Here is an 11,937-nt window from a genome sequence, read left to right as displayed (position 1 = left end):
GCCCTGCAGAGGGGAGATGCTGTGAGCTCCTGGCCGCTCACTGGAGGCTCTGAATGTAGGCACATGGGTTCCTGGTGTCTTTCATACTCAGTTTTGGGTCTTAGCTGCATCCAGGACAGGACAAGTCCCACACAGCATCCAGGTATGCTGGCGCAGGGCTCTCCTTCCTCCAAGAGCACAGCTCTTGGATATATATAGAGAAGGGAAAGCTCAATAAATAAACATATTTAAAATTTTTTTAATATTGCATTTATTTTTTTTATTTTTGGTTGCATTGGGTCTTAGCTGTGGCCTGTAGGATCCTTCCTTGTATGCCTGGGCCTCTCTCTACTTGTGGTGCATGGGCTGAGCTGCCCTACTGCATGTGAGATTTTAGTTCCCTTAGCAAGGATTGAACCCGTGTCCCCTGCACTGGAAGGCAGCTTCTTCTTTTTTTTTTTTTTTTTAATTGAAGGATAATTGCTTTACAGAATGTTGTTGTTTTCTGCCAAACCTCAACATGAATCAGCTGTGGTGGCAGTTTATTCGCTAAGTTGTGCCCGACTCTTTCAAACCCATGGACTGCACCCAGCCAGGCTCCTCTGTCCATGGGATTCTCCAAGCAAGAATACTGGAGTGGGTTGCCATTTCCTTCTCCAGAGGATCTTCCCAACCCAGGAATCGAACCTGGTTCTCCTGCGTTGCAGGCAGACGCTTTACCAGCTGAGCGACAAGGGAAGCCCTGAACCAGCTGTAGGTATACATAGATCCCCTTCCTCTTGAACCTCCTCCCATCTCCCTCCCCATCCCACCCCTCTAGGTTGATACAGAGGCCCTGTTTGAGTTCCCTGAGACATACAGCAAATTCCTGCTGACTATCTATTTTCCATATGGTAATGCAGGTTTCCATGTTACTCTCTCCATATGTCTCACCTGCTCCTCATGTCCATAAGTCTGTTCTCTATGTCTGTTTCTCCGCTGCTGCCCTGCAAATGAATTCTTCAGTACCATCTTTCTAGATTTCGTATATATGCGTTAGTATACAATTTTTATCTTTCTCTTTCTGACTTACTTCACTCTGTATAATAGGCTCTAGGTTCATCCACCTCATTAGAACCGACTCAAATGTGTTTCTTTTAATGGTTGAGTATATTCCATTGGGTATATGTACCACAGCTTCTTTATCCATTCATCTGTCGATGGACATCTAGGTTGCTTCCATGTTCTAGCTATTGTAAATAGTGCTGCAGTGAACACTGGGGTACACATGTCTTTGGTTTCCTCAGGGTACATACCTAGGAGTGGGATTGCTGGGTCATATGGTGGTTTTATTCCTAGATTTAAACGAATCTCCACACCATCTGGAAGGCAGATTCTTAACCACTGGACCACCAGGGAAGTCCCCTTAAATTTTTTTTTTAATTAAAAAAATAAAATAAGGGCAAGCCCTGAGTCAGCCTGGAAGCCAGGGTAAGCACATTTCCATGGCAGGAATGCTGGGGATCTGCGGAAAACACGCACCATCGGGACTGAAGTGAGACCCCTCAAGGGCTGGCTCACAACACTAGTTTCTGAGAAAGGTAAACTTCCTTCAAGAGAAGTAAGTAGATGAAATCCTGGCAGTGTTTGTCAACTGCCCCTGAATTGGAGAGCAGATGGTGGGACATGGGGCTTGCCGAGAATATGTCATTCAGAAGCTCTTTCGGAGCTGTGGATCAATAGCGTTTGGGAAGAGCTGACTGGAAGGCTTTGGGGTGCATGTGGTTGCTAGGCCAAGTATATAACTTGGAGGAAGCTCCTCCCTGAATCAGTTTCACCCTGATACCACGTTTCCTCTTCCTTGACAGGGTGAGCTCAAGTCTTGCCAAGGCTGCATCAATTACCTAGTGGAGGAGCCTGGCATATCGCTGGCCCCTGGTGCAGAACAAAAGATTCCCCACTGGGTCACTGCCAATTCCCACTCCTTCCCCCTAACTAGATCCCTGAGCTGGTAATAGCCTTTGGAAGGCTCTACTTGAGTAGAGAAAGAACAGGACAAATACACAGATACACACACACACACCCTACAGCCAGTGAGACCTGCAAGTCAGCTCTAGAGATAAGCGGGGGCACATAATGAGAAAGATAATTTGTGTTCACAGCCAGTTGGTGACATGAGTTGGCATTAACCAGTCCTTCAGCCTAAAAGATGACAGGACCTGGAAAAATATCTAGGTGAATGGTGAGCTAAAAAGAATCCAATTCTTCCCCTCTTGTTTGGGAGGAAATAATAAGATTTAACAAAACACTGATTTTTTAAGGAGGAGTAAAAGCAAACACACACCCACACGCACACACATACGCTTGCAAACACACAGAGTCTTTGGAAAGATTCTATATCATGAAGGGAAAGAACAAGTCCTTCAAAGGGCAGAGAAAAACCATCCCTTTGAAGATGATTTATCGCAGATACACAAATAACTTTCAGACCACATCTGCTTTGTATGCACTTCATGTAATCAAAACACAAACTCTAAGAAAGGACAGCTGAAATACAAATGGGAAGAATGAAATGAGATGGCTGCTGGCTGAGAGGCAGGTGGAAGTCACAGGCAAACCATATAGGGGAGAGACAGAAAGAAAGAAAAGAAAAGGCTGTAAAGAAACTACAAAGGCAGCAGCAGATTTAAAATTGCATTATGATGGTAATGGACAGAATCGAAACTACAGAAGATTGGATCTGTAACTGCAGAGACAGACCTAAGTCCTCTGAGAAGGCTGAGGAAAAGCCCAAAGGAATAAAAACAAAGGGGGAGGCCACAGCAGACATAGAGGTGCAAAGAAGAAACTGAGCAAACGAAACAAAAGCAAAAATCAAAAAAGAAGATGATACTCCTGATGGGAAGCCTGAGCTTAAACATTTAAAAGATTCCTTTTGATATAAGTCAAAAAAAAAAAAAAAAAACTTAGAAATACCATGTGGGATTTTGTCCATTTTAAGGGTAAAGAAATAATTCTATGGGGCATCCCTGGTGGCTCAGCAGTAAAGAATCTGCCTGTCAATGCAGGTGACACGGTTCGACAGGACACAGATTGGATCCCTGGGTCAAGAAGATCCCCCAGGAAAGGAAATGGCAACCAACTCCAGGATTCTTGCCCGGAGAACATCATGGAGCCTGGCAGGCTATAGTCCATGGGATCACAAAGAGTTGGACACAACTTAGCAACTGAACAACAGCAAAGCAATCTTATAAGCACCCATACAGAGGGGGAATACAGGAGACACATCTGCAACATTCCGGAAACATGTTTAATTAATTGGAAGAGAAATTCCATTCCATGGAATGCTGAGAAGTACTTATGTTACCAACCAGGGTTCTTGTCCTTCCCCAATCAACAGAAATCAACTAAAGGCCAGACAAGAAATTCAGACAAAGCTCTTTTGGGGCCCTGGCTGCAACAAGTGAGATCAAGAACAAACAAGTTCCCCTTGTTCACTTGCTTCATAAAGCAGGGTGCCAATTTGTTCCTTATGCAGAATGAGGATAGGGGTGTGTCCAGGGGTCAGGTCAGAGGCGTGGCTTGGGCGTTGTACCCACTCCTTTGATGATGTTGAGTGCAGTGGGCATGCGCAGTACCCTATTTTTCCTCCTGACACACTGTTTTTGCTCCACGTTCTTCAAAAAATGGCAGTTGGCCTTTTGGTCTCTTTGTATCTTTTGTCCAGAATTTGTCCCAACTGCATATGCATGCAGCTATTTTCAGTCCCATACAGTTGCTTCAGATTGTGTTGCCTGGGGAGAGGTGCAAGCGCTGAAGCACTGCAGCAAAGGGTCCCATGTCCACCAAAGGGTCTCCAGTCATGCTGGAGAAGAAAGCTTCTGCCATAAAACTGACTCGGGAGATGCAGAATGAAGTGCGACAAGATCCTATACTGGGGCTTTCTCGGGGCTTGGAAAGCATTTGTGAAATCAGTAATATTAACAAGCACAGTTTTCCAAGTTTATTTAGCAATGAAACACTTTTCCACTGACTGCATGGAAAGACGGGTGCTCCATGGAACACACTTTGGAAACCACGCTTCTACAGAATTTTGCGAGATTGCAGCTGTGACCTAAAATTCCCACCATCTTCCAGGGGCACTCATGCATGAAGACAACAGAAAGAAACTTTCCTGTACTCCAAAACTTAGGCTATGTACCATGTGTAATGTTTCATGGGGGAAAATATTCAGGGATGCACTCTTAGCAGGCAAGGACAAATCAAAATAAGCAAGATCATACTAAACAACAAAAATCAGTACTAGGAAGTTGTTGCATAGATGTGGACGTGAATATTAAAACTCTGTCAGGCATATGATTATGCTAGTCTCCGTCAGAGTCTGGTCACGAGACAGAAACCGCAGCAGAAACCACATCCTTGCCTGTCTGGTCCCAAGCCCCAGGGCGCTGACCCCACAAACTGCTCCGGCAGTAGCAATGTCTCCAACCTCAGCACTCGCCTGGACCTGTTCTCCCAGGCATCAGCTCTAGGTTCCTCCCTCGTCCCTGCAGCCCTGGGACTGGTACTAGTCTCTGGGTACCTCACTGTCCCTCATTTGTCCCCTTCACCTTATCCACACTTCTACAGGAACTCCTTTCATTAAAGTCTCTCTACTTAGGGACTTCTCCAGTGATCCAGGAGCTCAGACTCTGCATTCCCGATGCAGGGGCCCAGGTTTGACCCCTGGTTGGGGGAACTAGATCTTTACAAGCTGCAACTAACGCATGCTGCCACGAGGGTCGAAGATCCTAAGTGTCACAACTGAGACCTGGGGCAGACAAATAAATAAATATTTTTAAAGTAAAAAAAAAATAATAATAATAATAATAAAGACTCTCTGTTTAAACAATTTGGCAGCGGGGAGAATGTTTCTTGCCAGGACCCTGACTCACACACTTCCCAACTCTTTTTATAAAGCTGGAATAACCCTAACACTAAAACCTGACCAATGGCACAAAGAAAAACACAACGAACGAATGAGTCATTCACTAGTCTCTTTCATAGAGATGTAAAATCCTAATAAAAATTTAATCAGAAAGGTCCAAACCCAGTCTAACAACATATCGAAAGAATGCGTCCAGTGTTTTCACCGTAAGCATCTTCGCCACAGAAATCTTTGCCGAAAGCGTTTTCTGCTGCAAACCTTTTTGCCCTGTAACTAAAGGGCTGTGAGGCAATTTTGTGAGAAAGATCAAATAACTGGTTGATAGTTGGGGTTTGACAGCTTGGTTTCCGCTGTTTGAAGTGTGTTAGCATTTCTTCCAGTTAGCAAGGTTATTGATGGCTTTGTGGAGCTGACAGAAGACAATGATTTGCCCCAAGAGTTGGTTTCTTATTTTGAAACACACTACACTGGAGGAGAAAGAGGCCTTCCAGGCACAGCTGAACCCACTCTTCCCACACACGTCTGGAGTGACAGTCAATGGACCGGCGACATTACACCAAGAGCCAATGACGGTGCAGAGGCCTCCACAGCTCACTACAGAGCTCAGGCACAAATACACATCCCAGGATTGGGGACCAGATGCCTCCTCTAGCGAAGGAAGGCATTTTAGCCTGAAAGAAAAAGAGTGATGCCAACTGAGAAGACAAGTCAACAAGTAAACGCATAAAATACTATGAATGGAAGACCTGGAAGGCAGCTGCAAATAGGTCCAACCCACAAAATAAAATCAGTTCTTTGCGTAGTCTTTCTATGAATCTATACACATTTTAAACGTATTCAAATATTTTGTATTTTAAAATAAAGTCTTTTGGATTTCATTATTCCTTCTTCATGTTTCTGTCCTTCTTCATGTTCCTCTTAAACTTTTATGCCAAAATTGTCTTATGGCCAACTAGTTATGTGATGTAAATGTTTGTGTCAAAGATGTCTGGGCAAACATACTTAGAGTGAAAGTATCTAGAACTATGAAAAGGATACACCATGAGCAAACACCCCTGGAATGCACAGATAATGCTATATCAAAACTGCAGGAAACTGATTACCTATAGCGATAGGTCAAAGGAGGAAAAAAAAATCATTTTACACGCTGAATAGATACTTGGTAAATTTCAATACCCATTCCTGATTTTCTTTCAAAAAACTCCAGTGAACTAGAGATAGAAGTATATTTGTTTCACATGGTAAAAAACACTAGCTCTCAAACCCACAGCCAACATCAACTCAGTGAAATACAAAAAGCATTCTCATCAAATATGTGAACAAGATAAAGATTTCTACTGTCTTGTTATTCAACACTACATATTATAAAAATTCTAGCTACTGCAATTTGAAAAAAAATAAGAAGATTAAATTATAATTATTTGCAAGTAGTACTCAGAAAAACTAGGAAAAGGAATACAAAATTATCAGAATAGAAGAGTTTAGTAAAGTAGCCAGCCTTCTTCACAGTCCAACTCTCACATCCATACAATGCCACTGGAAAAACCATAGCCTTGACTAGACGGACCTTAGTCGGCAAAGTAATGTCTCTGCTTTTGAATATGCTATCTAGGTTGGTCATAACGGCCAATAAATAAATAAATGAGATTTGTATTCTCAGTTAATAACCATTATTTAAAAGTTACAACTATTAAAATAAGGTAATCTCAATGTAAAAATGATCTGATAAGTCAATGGTACGGAATAGAAAGCACAATCAAACAGAAAACTATTCAGTATATGATTAAATGGCCTTTCAGATCACTAGGAATTCATTTATGGATTAATTTATCATTTATATTGGGACAGTGACTTAATCTGTTTTAAAGTTGTTTCCTTACCTCTCATCAGATACAAAAATAAAATAGAGTTAAATATGAAGGTGAAATTAAATTATAAAATCTTGAAATTTAATTGAAAATGTATGCATTCTTGGTGAAGGCAAAGATCATATAACAATAAAGTCTGAGATCATAACAGAAAAATCAAATAATTTAACAGCTTAAAACTGAAGCAGTTCAATATATCAGGAAAGTATAAAAACTACAGATGCAAATGACAAACTTCAAAAATTACTTGCACACTATATGACAAAAAGAGTGATGTACGAAAAGATGCTAAATATACTACATCTTATAAATCAATACTAAGCAGATGAATGTTACAACAGAAAACAGTCAAAGAATACAGAAATTCACCGTTCATTCATTTGTTCAACTAATATTTATTGGGTGACTCAAAGGTCACAGAGTCAGCCTAAAGATGCACCTCTCCTCAGGACAAGCCACTCTGTTCTTGTCTGCTTACTAGAGCGTGAGCTCTTTGGGGATCCCCCAGCCAACACAGGGCTTCCACTCAGCAGGCACCCAGGGGACACGCTGACTGAATGAGTGGACACATGAGGGAATAATTCAGAGAAATAGGTGAGGTGGAGTAAGGGAGATATAAAAGACTAGAAACAATGAGTAGAGATTGTAAGCCACTGAAATGCAGGGAGAGAGAGAAAATGAATGACTGAATGAAAAAAGGCATATTCTGGAAAAAGGAAAAAAAAAGGTAAAGAAACTCAGAAAGACCCAAATGGAAGTTAAAGATATAGAGGCAGGAAAACAAAGCAGAGAGAGAGACAGAGAGAAAAGAGCTTTCTCTTAGCCTTGTTTAGTTGTCATGTTCGACCCTCTGGGACTCCATGGACTGTAGCACCAGGCTCCTCTGTCCATGGGATTTCCCCAGCAGGAACACTGGAGTGGGTTGCCATTTCCTGCTCCAGGAGGATCTTTCCTTAGCCTTGCCAGGCTGCTATTAGAACCCCTGGGTTCCTGCCTCAGTTTCCCCGCCAGTTCTCCAGGGTTTGCCAGGCTGCAGCCCAAGGGACTGGCCTCCTGCTTGGTCTTGCCAGTTCTTGCCTTTGGGCAGGGGACTCTGTGACCTCCTCCTCCCCACCGCATGCTGGCTGAGAGCCAGCCCAATGCGAATCTTGACATCAGGGGCTGTCCTACCCAGCAGGTCCCAACCAACAACTTCAGCAAAATCGTTCTACCCAAGGAAGGCCTCTGCGAGGAGACCCCTTCTCCATCCCTGTAATAATGATGTTCCCTGACCATGCCAGCTCTGGACCCTGGGAGTGGACAGGGAATGTTACCTTTCAGCCAGACCCAGAGCCCTGCCCACCCTTCAGGACAGGGAGAAAGTCTGGAAGTGGAGAAGCTGGCTGGGCTGGGGGCCGAGGGGATCTGGGGAGCGAGGAGGCTTCCTGCCTCACAGAGCTTTGCCTGGATGACCAGACCCATGTATCAGCGCCGGTATTCCCAGTTCCCTGGGGAAGCACGGAGGCTGGAGCCCCAGAGAGCTAAGAGGAAAAGCAGAGTGGGAGGTGGCCAGAGCCACTGAATTCCCCTGGGTCCTAGAGAAGGGTGGGTTCCTTCCCTTCCCCCCCACCTCCCCATTTGTCCTTCCAAAAGGCTCTGACCTCACCTCTCCCATTTCCGGGCTTCTCCAGAGTTCCAGCGCTGAAGAGAGGCACTTCCAAACCAAAAGGCCCCAGCCCCTTCGTGGGCCCCTCCACGGCTACCTTGGCTCTGGAGACCCCCGAAGTCCCCCTGCCTCCCCCACCATTGTGCCAGATGTGGCTGCAGGGGAGGAGTGGGTGCAGGGCCCAGCTGGCAGTGGTCACTTGGTGCTCCTCTTGCTTCAGAGTCAGCACATTCTATGCCAGCTTGCCAGACCTCCTCACTCAGCACTTCCTTGGCCCAATTTCTAGAAGCAGCAGCGGGGACCTGCACAGTTCACTGCCAGCTGGGCTGGGGCTTCCACCCCCAGGTCTGCACAAACCCCATCAGGAGCCTTTGCCAGGGGCCTAGGCTCAGCAGCCAGGGATCTCAGTGGGTGGATAAGGCCCAGCCCCATTCCAGGTGGGGGACAGAGGGCGGGGACACTGAGAGTTTGCCTCATCCTTTCCCCACAACCATAGAAATATTCTGACCCACAGTGGGCCTCCTGGTCCTTTCCTCTGCAAAGCAGTAAGGCATCCCACAGCTCATATCCTTTCTCGGCTTCCCAAACCCTCTGCTGGTTGGGTCTGAGGCCTCCTCACTCCCTCCAGATTTTCCAGAGCCTGGAGTTCCAGCACAGGATCAAAAGATACTGGCTGTGTCCCATGGGAAGCCCAGGGGAGGAGCAGCCCCGTCCGGAACATTAGATTCTTAACAAAGTCACACACTACCAACAAGCTCTTGCAGCCCTATACCCCAGCCCTCCAAGAACACTTGTGCCTGGTTCCTAGTGCCAGGAACTGGCAACAAGCCTCAACCACAGGGCTAGGTCTTAAAACTGTGGGTGTGAACCCAGCCCCTAGGAACAGGGCCTGGTGAGGAGGTGCCTGCCACCCGCCCCTCACCTCCAGACGGCTCAGGCCCAGCCTGGTGACTCGAAGCCCTCATTTGACCCCAGCTCTGCATCCTCTGCTGCCGGCCCGGGGTCTCTCTCAGACCCTGGCTCTGGTGCTTCCAATCAAATCATGTCAGGACACCTCCAGCTACTCAGGCAAGGCTTGTCCTGTGTGTGCAGAGGGGGAGCCAGCTAGGCTTCTCTGGGCTCAGAGATCCAAGAGGGTTTTATCAGCCACTTTGGGAGACCCAGATTGGAAGAGAGAAGGAGGGCAAGGAAGGAAGTGGAGAGGAGGAGAAGACTGGCCCCAGGAGTGTGCCCTGGGCTGGGTACAAGAAAAGAATGCAAAAGACAGATGAAAAAGATGAAAGGGACAGAGAAAATGGGGAAGGGGGAACACCCTGGGGGATGAAGCCCTCCCTTCTCTCATCGGTCCAGAGGAAAAAAATAATAGTGGCCACATGCCTGGCACTGGGCTGGGCACTCTTCATAATCCTCTTATTTCATCCTCCCAAATATACCATGAGAAAGGTATTATTACTCCCAAGTTATAGCTGAAGACTTTGAAGCTCTGAGAGCTTAACAGGCTTCCCTGGGGAGTGTCTGGGGGCCAGGCCAGGACCCCAGGTCTCCAGTCTCAGCAGAGATGGCTGGCAGGGCTACAATCCTGGCCCCAGGAGCTTGTGCAGAGGCCCAAGCTATGTTCAGAGCAGAGTTTATTCAAACAGAGCCTAACAGGAAACTTGGCTCCTCTGACTCACTCTGATTCGACCTTATTAAGAAAAAAGAAAGAGCAGCAGGAGCCAGCACTGGGTAGGGTTTCACGCCAAGAGCTGGCTCCCAGGCGGAGGCCGGCTGAGCACAATGGCCTGTGCCCTGAACTCCCCACAGCTCCAAAGCCCCGAGGCAGCCCTGTCCCCCTGCCTGGCTCAAGAAGGGTCCGGCCTCCTCCACTCTGCCAGTGGGGCTCCCGTACCACACAGCCATCCTCTCTCCTCCCTCTGTTCCTCTCTTCCCTTCCCCTCCCTGCCCGGGGGTACCCTGGGGCCTGTTTCCACTGCTCCTCCTCCTCCTCTCCTGGCGCTGCTGCCCATCTGGCTGTCGGGAGGGCCCTACAGGACCCCAGGGATTCCAAGCAGCTGAGGCCAGCACTGCAGGGGGGCAGGCTGGAGGGAGGGAAGGCTTAACCCTGCCGGTCCCGGCCCTCAGCATCTGGCTCGCGGTCCTGCACCAAATGGGTTGCCCTTTGCAGGAGTCTTGTTTAGAGACTGAGATCAAACCCTACATGAGGGAGCAGAGGGGCTGGTGTTGAGCAGTCACTGGCTGGACTAGGAAGGTAGACGGATGCCCTGAGTCACCAGAGCCAAGCCTCATCTTGAAGCACGGTGTGATGGGGGAACATAGGCAGGCTGGATGAGGAAGCAGGGGCCCAGGGTCTCTGAGGAATGTCCACTTGGGCTGTCTCCTCCCAAAGTGGTCTCCAGGCATTTCCAAAGTAGGAGAGGAATCTGGAGAGACCAAGTTAAGGGCAGGTTCTTCCTCCTGGATGTATAGGCCCAAGAGGGGGATTTCTGCCCTCCAGTTCCCACGACCAAGGTTGGAGAAGGCAGCCTGGGGGAGGCATTGAGAGACATTTCTTAGACTCCAAAGTGTTCAAACTTCTGAGGCCCCTCCTATTTCTGCCGAGAGAACAGAGAACCTGCCAAAGCCCTCTTGGAGACCATCTGGTCTAATCCTCCACTGATCGGATGTGGTGACTGAATCAGAACAGGGGAAAGACTTGCCCAAGTTCATCCAACAACTTAACCACAGCAACTGGAGTAGGCCCATTCTCTCAAATCCTCTTTTCTGCCGCTCCATGCAAACGGCATATAGTGCCTCCCAATGACTCCTAGCCCACATCAAAGACAGCCCCTGAATTTCTTTTTATCCAGGTGCACACTCAGGCTATTTCTTGGCCATGTGGACTTCAGAGATGCGTGACAGAAGCCACACATGACAGGACGGGCAGGAAATTTATCTCTCCCATGTTTGCACAAGCTCTGTTCAGCAGAAAGGCAAACTTCCATTCTACCGACCAGGAGATTAAGGCCCAGGGCTGTGCCAAGAGGGGAAAGGCTGAAGCTCCATCTTCTTTGTGCTCAGGCCCAATGAAGGAAGATGAACCTGAATTAGAGTGGTTCAGCCTCTCCCCACAGGAGGGTGGGATTCAGCATATCCCCCTAGAAGGCCCACCAACAAAGAGAAAGTCTCTGTACTGCTTTGGAGACTAGCAGCCCAGGTGTCCTGGGCAGAGGCTGGAGTGGACAGGAGTCAGGGGCTCATTAAAGCCTAGATAAGAAACCAGGATGCTGGATCCAAAGCAAAAAGAAACGGCCAGAGTGGTGCTGACACCTCTGCCCTGTTATGCCTGCCAGGACCCCACTCACCAGGCCTGAGTCCCCAGAGGCCTCCTTCCTACTCCCTATTTCATTCCCTTGCTCAGAGGCAGGTCTGCGGCTTGGCTGGGAGCTCCAGGGACTGAGGGAGCGAGCCCAGCAGCTGTGGGACAGACCACATAGCTAAAACCCGGCGGGCCATAGGGCCCCGCGGAGGAGGCCCCAGCAGGCGGACCAGGCTGCCCGAAA

The sequence above is a fragment of the Capricornis sumatraensis genome, chromosome 19, assembly GCF_032405125.1.
Source record: "Capricornis sumatraensis isolate serow.1 chromosome 19, serow.2, whole genome shotgun sequence".
Taxonomy (NCBI): domain Eukaryota; kingdom Metazoa; phylum Chordata; class Mammalia; order Artiodactyla; family Bovidae; genus Capricornis; species Capricornis sumatraensis.
This window is presented reverse-complemented; position numbering follows the sequence as displayed.